We start from the raw sequence: 6,232 nt of genomic DNA, 5'->3' as shown, positions 1-6,232 counted from the left end.
GGAACTGAGCACTGAGGACCACAGTAAGTCATGGGCGCCCATGATTCCACACACAGACTTGAGGATGGGATGAAACGAATCAGCCCATGATGGACAGCTGGGAGATGCTGGGGTGGGTGAGAGATGCTACTGACTCTGAAGGTTGCCACCGTTAGAACACAGCTGAGACTTTCCAGTAAACTGTCTGCGCAGTCTCTCAAACATGCATTCCAACCCCCTTTCCTCTGGCCTTCCTCTATCATAGAATGCAGAAAATTAAAATACTCAATTTCCCAGCTTCCTTTGCAGTTGGTGGTGGGCATGTGACCCAGCTCTGGCCAATGAGGTGAAGGCAGATGATCCCAAGGATAGTTTCCCTTCCTGAATTAAAAAGGCAAAGATTCCAAGAAAAATATACTTGCCTGGAATGTGGACGTGATGGCTAGAGGTGAAGCAGCCATCTTATGACTGTGAGGACAATAGCCAGACACCAAGGCTGCCAGGAGGAAGCCAGGGATACCTGGATCTTTGGGAACTCTTGTATCAAGGCTGTTACAGCCCCAGACCACCTCCCTCGACACGTTGCACACACAGAAAGAAACTTCATTTGTTTAAACCATGCTTGGTGGAGTTTTCCGTTGTCTGTAGCCCTAATGCACATCCTGGGAGATTCATTAATACTGGGGCCTAAGGGAGGATCCCAGACCCTACAGACCACAGTTTGGACATGGGTGAAAATTCATTGTTTTGTATAAAGTGTTTGCCAGGCACGGATGGCTACAGTGACCCTGGGACAGATGATCCCAAGTGCTCCATTAGAACTTTAGTGCCTGGTGCTTTGCTGTGGCAAGCCTTTCTCAGGCCTCCAGCATGCGGCACGGTGTGTGGTGGTCACCAGATGTGCTTTTTGGGAGAGGATGTTCCTTTATTCTAAGATTATGTTCTCTATACATTTTGGGCTTTAAAATGAAATTTATTTCATGAAATTATGTGATAGTTGATGGTGAGATTTTTTTTTTTCTTTCCTTTTTTGAGATAGGGTCTTGCTCTGTTGACCAGGCTATAGTTCAGTGGTGTGATCACTGCTCACTGCAGCCTCGACTTCCTGGGCTCAAGCGATCCTCCCACTTCAGCCTCCTGAGTAGCTGGGACTATAGACGTGTGCCACATGCCCAACTAATCTTATCTTTTGTAAACATGAGTCTCACTATGTTACCCTGGTGGTTCTCAAACTCCTGGGCTCAAGTGGTCCCCTGCCCTCAGCCTCTCAAAGTGTTGGGTTTATAGGCATGAGCCACTGTACCTGGTGATGGTGAGGTTTTTTTTGTTTTTTTTCAAGACAGGGTCTCATTCTGTCACCCAGGCTGGAGTGCAGTCTTGGCTCACTGCAGCCTCTGCCTCTCGGGTTCAGGTGATTCTCCTGCCTCAGCCTCCTGAGTAGCTGGGATTGCAGGCGCCCACTACCATACCTGGCTAATGTTTGTATTTTTAGTAGAGACAGGGTTTCACCACATTGGTCAGGTTGGTCTCAAACTCCTGACCTCAACTGATCCACCCGGATGGTGAGAGTTTTAATGTGTGTGGTTTTCGTTTTGTTTTTGTCATAAAAACTTGGCATGGTCGTTATCAGTCCCCCAATTTTCTCTGGAAATTGCAAAGGTCCCTGGGAGTGTGCTCAAGAATCCTTCAGATCCCATGCACCCAGGCCCAGCCAGGAGCCCAGAAACAGGGAGGAGAGGCAGCCCCTGCCAGGAGCCAGCAGCCAGCAGCAACAGCAGTGGGGGTGGATGGTCCAGGGGCAGGTGAGCATGGTTCCAGATGCCTGCACTTTGGGTCCCAAAGGCCTGGCACTGGGAGAGTGTTCCCAGGCTGTCTGTGCCTCCTGCTGTCCCTGCCCCACCTGCTGAGGTGTCCCCAGAGGAGCTGGAACAGTGTGTTACAGCTCCCCAGGAAGTATGGCCCCTGAGCACGCTGCGTTCTGGAGGCCAGCGAAGGTGTGCCAGGCTCTGGCCAGTGGACCGTGGGTGCACACCTGCTCCAAGGCCCAGTGGCTTGGCAGGTCCCTGCCAGGAACAGCCACACTCGGCTCAGCTGGAAAGTCAGCCCAGCAGGCTCAGAGATGGCCAGGGACAACAGGAACTCACAGGAGAGTCCAGGCCACTCCAGGGGCCTTGCAACAGGCCCCGAAGACCCAGGGATGGGGAGGAGGAACCTGGAGAGAGAGATGGCAGAAGCAGCACTTGGGAAACCGCTCAACCGGGGAGATAAAAGGTGAACACTGTGCTACACTCACAGCATTTTAAACCTTGCAGCTCCCAGCAACTCTGCCCTAATGAGAAGCAGGAAGAGCCGCGACAGGCAGGGAAGGGAGCTGCTTGGAGGCGAGGAGGATGGGAGGGCAGAGAGCTTAACTAAGTCTTGTGCCCTGCCACCCTGGGAGCCATCCTGCCCCACGGAGACTCCCACAGAGGGTTTCCAAGCAGGGAAGAGCAACCAGAATTCGCAGGCTGCATTTTGGGCTCTGGTGATACAGACTGGAATGCATCTAAGGGTGAGAGCCATGAGCTGGAAATGCAGGGTACAACTGTGGGGTGCGCCCACCGTACCTTGCATCATGCCGAAAATGTCCTGTAGTGGTTATAGCAGGACCCAGTACCCCTGCCTCACCCCATGCCCGGATATCTAGATCATGCAGCCGGGGAACAGCAGAGGGTCTCCTGGATGCTCTTCTTCAGGGTGAGGCCAGCTTCATCAACTTCAGGGATGTCTAGGGCTGGATGTCATAACCACCTCATTAAATGTGTCTGCTTTTTCCAGCCTCATCCTCATCCCTCGCTCCAGCTCCAGGCCCAGGCTGCTTTTAACAAGACAGTGAAGAGTGGCAGTGAAAGGTCTGGCTGGCATCAGACAGTGCTGAATTCAGACACCAGCTGAGCTGAAAACGGCCTGGCTGGGTGACCTTGAGCAAGCAGCCTGCCCTCTCCGAGGCTCAGTTGATTTTCTGGAAGCGGGAAGACGGTGCCTCCTTCCAACAACCGCCATGATGTTTCAGGCTCAGCCCGAAGGGTGAGCAGCCAATAAACAGTGCCGAGAAAGGCCTCTGGCCTGCCAGGTAGAGAAATGACCTGATTCCTTCCAGAAGTTTCCAATGTTTCCAAGCCGATGAGGCTCCTGGGAGACGCCTCCAGATCTTGTAACGTTCAGGGAAGCATGGGCTCTGGTTGCATTAGGGAGGATTTATTTTATTTTTAAAGGAGTTGAGGCCACTCTGCAATCAGAGCCTTCATGGCTGGAGCAGGGAGAGCCGAGGAAGGGTATTATTAATCAAGGCGCTTTAAGGACATGCAAATCAGGAGAAAGCTCAAGTGATTAGGGTGTGATGGGGCCTGCAGTCCAGCCTGTATCCCCATCTGAGAAGAGACAGCTAGAGAGCCAGGCAAGGTGGCTCAGGCCCAGCTGGGGGCGGCAGCCAAGGGGCTGTCATGGGGCTGGGAACTGTGGGCTGGGAGCAAGTGGAGGCGGAGGGAAGGGTCCCTGATGACTGCACTGTCCACGTGGTACTCTGGCTGGGTCCCCGCCTCCCCCACAGCTGCAGAGGGGCTGCTCTGGCAGGATCCCCTGCCTGGCTGGGATAGGCCCCTCTTCCTAAAGATACAGAATGGCTGTTTGGGTGAGAGGGGCCCACTGGCACTGCCGGGGCTCGGGATGGGGAATGTGATGTCAGCGATCCGCGGGATCTTCGGGGTGACAGCCGTACCCCCTGCGTAGGACCCAGGGCTCCACATCTATAGACCTGACCTAAGGAAATATGCGGGCGTGTGCACAAGGATGCCATCTCAGGGACTGCGTATTAATAAAAAGCTGAATCAGTGTCCAGCAAGGCGGGTCGTTCGAGCTGGTTATGGGATGTGTTTACCGTGGACTTTCAGGTCCTCCTGAGAAATGACGACCTAGACGTGGGAAGATGGTTGCAATGTATCGTTCCTCAAAGGAGAAACAAAGCAGGCTGCAAAACACTGGGAACTGTCTGTCCATCTTCGAAAAGCCAGTCATATATCTAGAAAAATCTGGAAGGGTAGCCACAAAAACATCATCAGTAGGTACTTTGGAGAGGGTGGATTTCAGGTTATTGTTACTGTCCCCTTTCATGTTAATTTTTGTGCAATGAACATATGTGTATTTGTAATCAATAAAGCCATCTTCTTTTCTCTTTTTAAGAAAGGTGCTCTCTTTCTTGGCCTCATACCTCCCCCAATCTCCTTAATACAAAATAAAAGATCCCAGTGGACCCTGAGAGAGACAGCCCCGCTGCCCTCTCAGAGGTCTCCTTGCTGGCACAGAGCAGGTCTCCACCACCCAAGGGGCAGGCAGACCAGGTATGGGGGGGTCACTGACAGACCCTCACCCTGCCCCATGCATTTTTTGGATGATACAGGAAAAAAAAAAAAAAGGTACACAGTGATGATTCCATACAAGGTATTGGTATAGGTCCTATGTGGGTCCAAATTCCTTCTCCTAAGCCCCTAAGCCAGAGGCGTTAGGGACTCAGGTTGTTCCGTGTAGAAGTGTAAAACGATGCCTATAGTATAGATTAGGTTACACCTTAAGCAGGGCTGGGGCAGTCCCCATAATCAAACACGCTAATAGCTCTGCAGTGAAATGTACAAATGTTCACATCAAGGGGAATAAATAAAACTATAAATAACTTCCTGTCAACTGAGGTCAGGTTTCACCTCCAGATGAATTTACCACCATCTTAACAAAAGGACTTTGGTTTTTCAGACTTTTTGTTAACTGCAGAATTCCAGTGAGGGGATGGGGACCAGAGGAGGATCAGGGCTCTCAGGCACGTTGGTTTGACTGTCTCCCTGCAGGGTCTCCCCAGCAGCGGGGTGGCTCTGTGGGAGAGCCACTTCCACAGTCACCCAGGGCCCCATACGTGGCTGACTGTTCTGTCATCACCATCTTGAAATTCTCAACACTTGTAATTTTACCACCCTGAATTTTCCTTTTACACAGGGCCTGGCAAATCACGTAGCCAGTCCTGCCAGCATCCAGAGCAAAGTCCAGCACAAGGCAGTTGCTGGATGGATGAATGAATGAATGAATGAATGAATGAATGAATGAATGGTCATCCCCTTCCCTCTCCACTCAGCCCCTTCCTGATTTTCCACTATCCATCAGTGGAGACTCAACAGAGTTCCTGAGTGGCCTGCTCACCTGGAGAGAACGTGATTCCCGCACAGGTCCCTCGGGCACTCAGACCCAAAAGCAGGATTCCAGTGGGGACCCATGGGTTTCTAACTAACACCTCAAGTGATTTGGACACAGCTGGCATTGAAAAGCAGTTGTGGTTGTTTCAGAGGCCAGCTTGCTCTCCCTTCTTTTCTAGCTGTGTGACCTTAGGCAGGTTGCCAAACTTCTCTGAACTTCCCCAAATGGGCAAGGGGTCAACACTCAGTCACCCTTAAACCCTAGCAGGCCATTTAGAAATGAGCCCCTTCCTGCCAGTCATCAAGGAGCACCCTGCGGAAGCTGGGCCCTGAGTCTGTCCTGGTCCCTGTGCATGCGCAGCACACAGCCTGGGGCCAGGAGGGTGGAGGGCTCAGGTGCTGCCTCCTGCATGGGTGGATGGTGAAGAAGGGCTTCGTGAGGACGGGGCAGGGTGGGTAGAGGGCTTCTGCGTGCTAGGCACGCAGTAGGTCCCACGTAAACAGAGCTGTTGCTGTTGGTGTCACACCATCCCCCTGGGGCTGTGGCCTCAGCTGCTGCACCTTCCCCAGCACCGCCCAGCAGTGGGCGGCAGGTGAACCCTGCCAGGGACTAGAGGCCAATGGGGTGGAGGAGGAGGTGGCAGAAGGGGATGAAGGCAGGGGCCTGGTGGACGGAGTCCAGGCACGTCCTGATACCAATTAACGCAGCTTTGGCGCAGGGGGCCTTGGATGGCATTTATCAGCCCGCCGGGGAGGGGCCGGCAAGCTGTCCTCCGGCTGACGGATTAGACAGCGGACAATTAGGTTTCAGGCAGGCGCTCTCCCTCTCCCTCTTCTCTCTCTCTCCCGCTCTCTCTCTCTCTCTCTCTCTCTCTCACACACACACACACACACACACTCCTTTCTCCATCAGTCTGCAAGGCCCAGCAACAGAGCCCAGCTGGGTCTGCTGAGTCCCCAGTGGTAGGAACAAAATAGACATAGGGCCCCCTCCCTGAGGGGAAGGGTCCTCAAAGAGAAGAAGGGAGCCCCAGGGACTT

The 6,232-nt window shown here is 53.0% G+C and overlaps 1 long non-coding RNA gene across 1 annotated transcript; it reads left to right on the top strand.

The window, feature by feature from the left end:
• Positions 1 to 1,438: 1,438 nt before the first annotated feature.
• Positions 1,439 to 4,454, top strand: LOC110741357. Its single transcript, XR_002517426.2, has 2 exons — positions 1,439 to 2,250; positions 2,797 to 4,454. It is a non-coding gene; the product is annotated as an uncharacterized LOC110741357 (long non-coding RNA).
• Positions 4,455 to 6,232: the final 1,778 nt, after the last annotated feature.

Source organism: Papio anubis, chromosome 13 (assembly GCF_008728515.1).
Source record: "Papio anubis isolate 15944 chromosome 13, Panubis1.0, whole genome shotgun sequence".
Lineage (NCBI taxonomy): Eukaryota > Metazoa > Chordata > Mammalia > Primates > Cercopithecidae > Papio > Papio anubis.
Note: the sequence above shows the minus strand (reverse complement) of the source record. Positions and strands in the feature narration are given on the sequence as shown.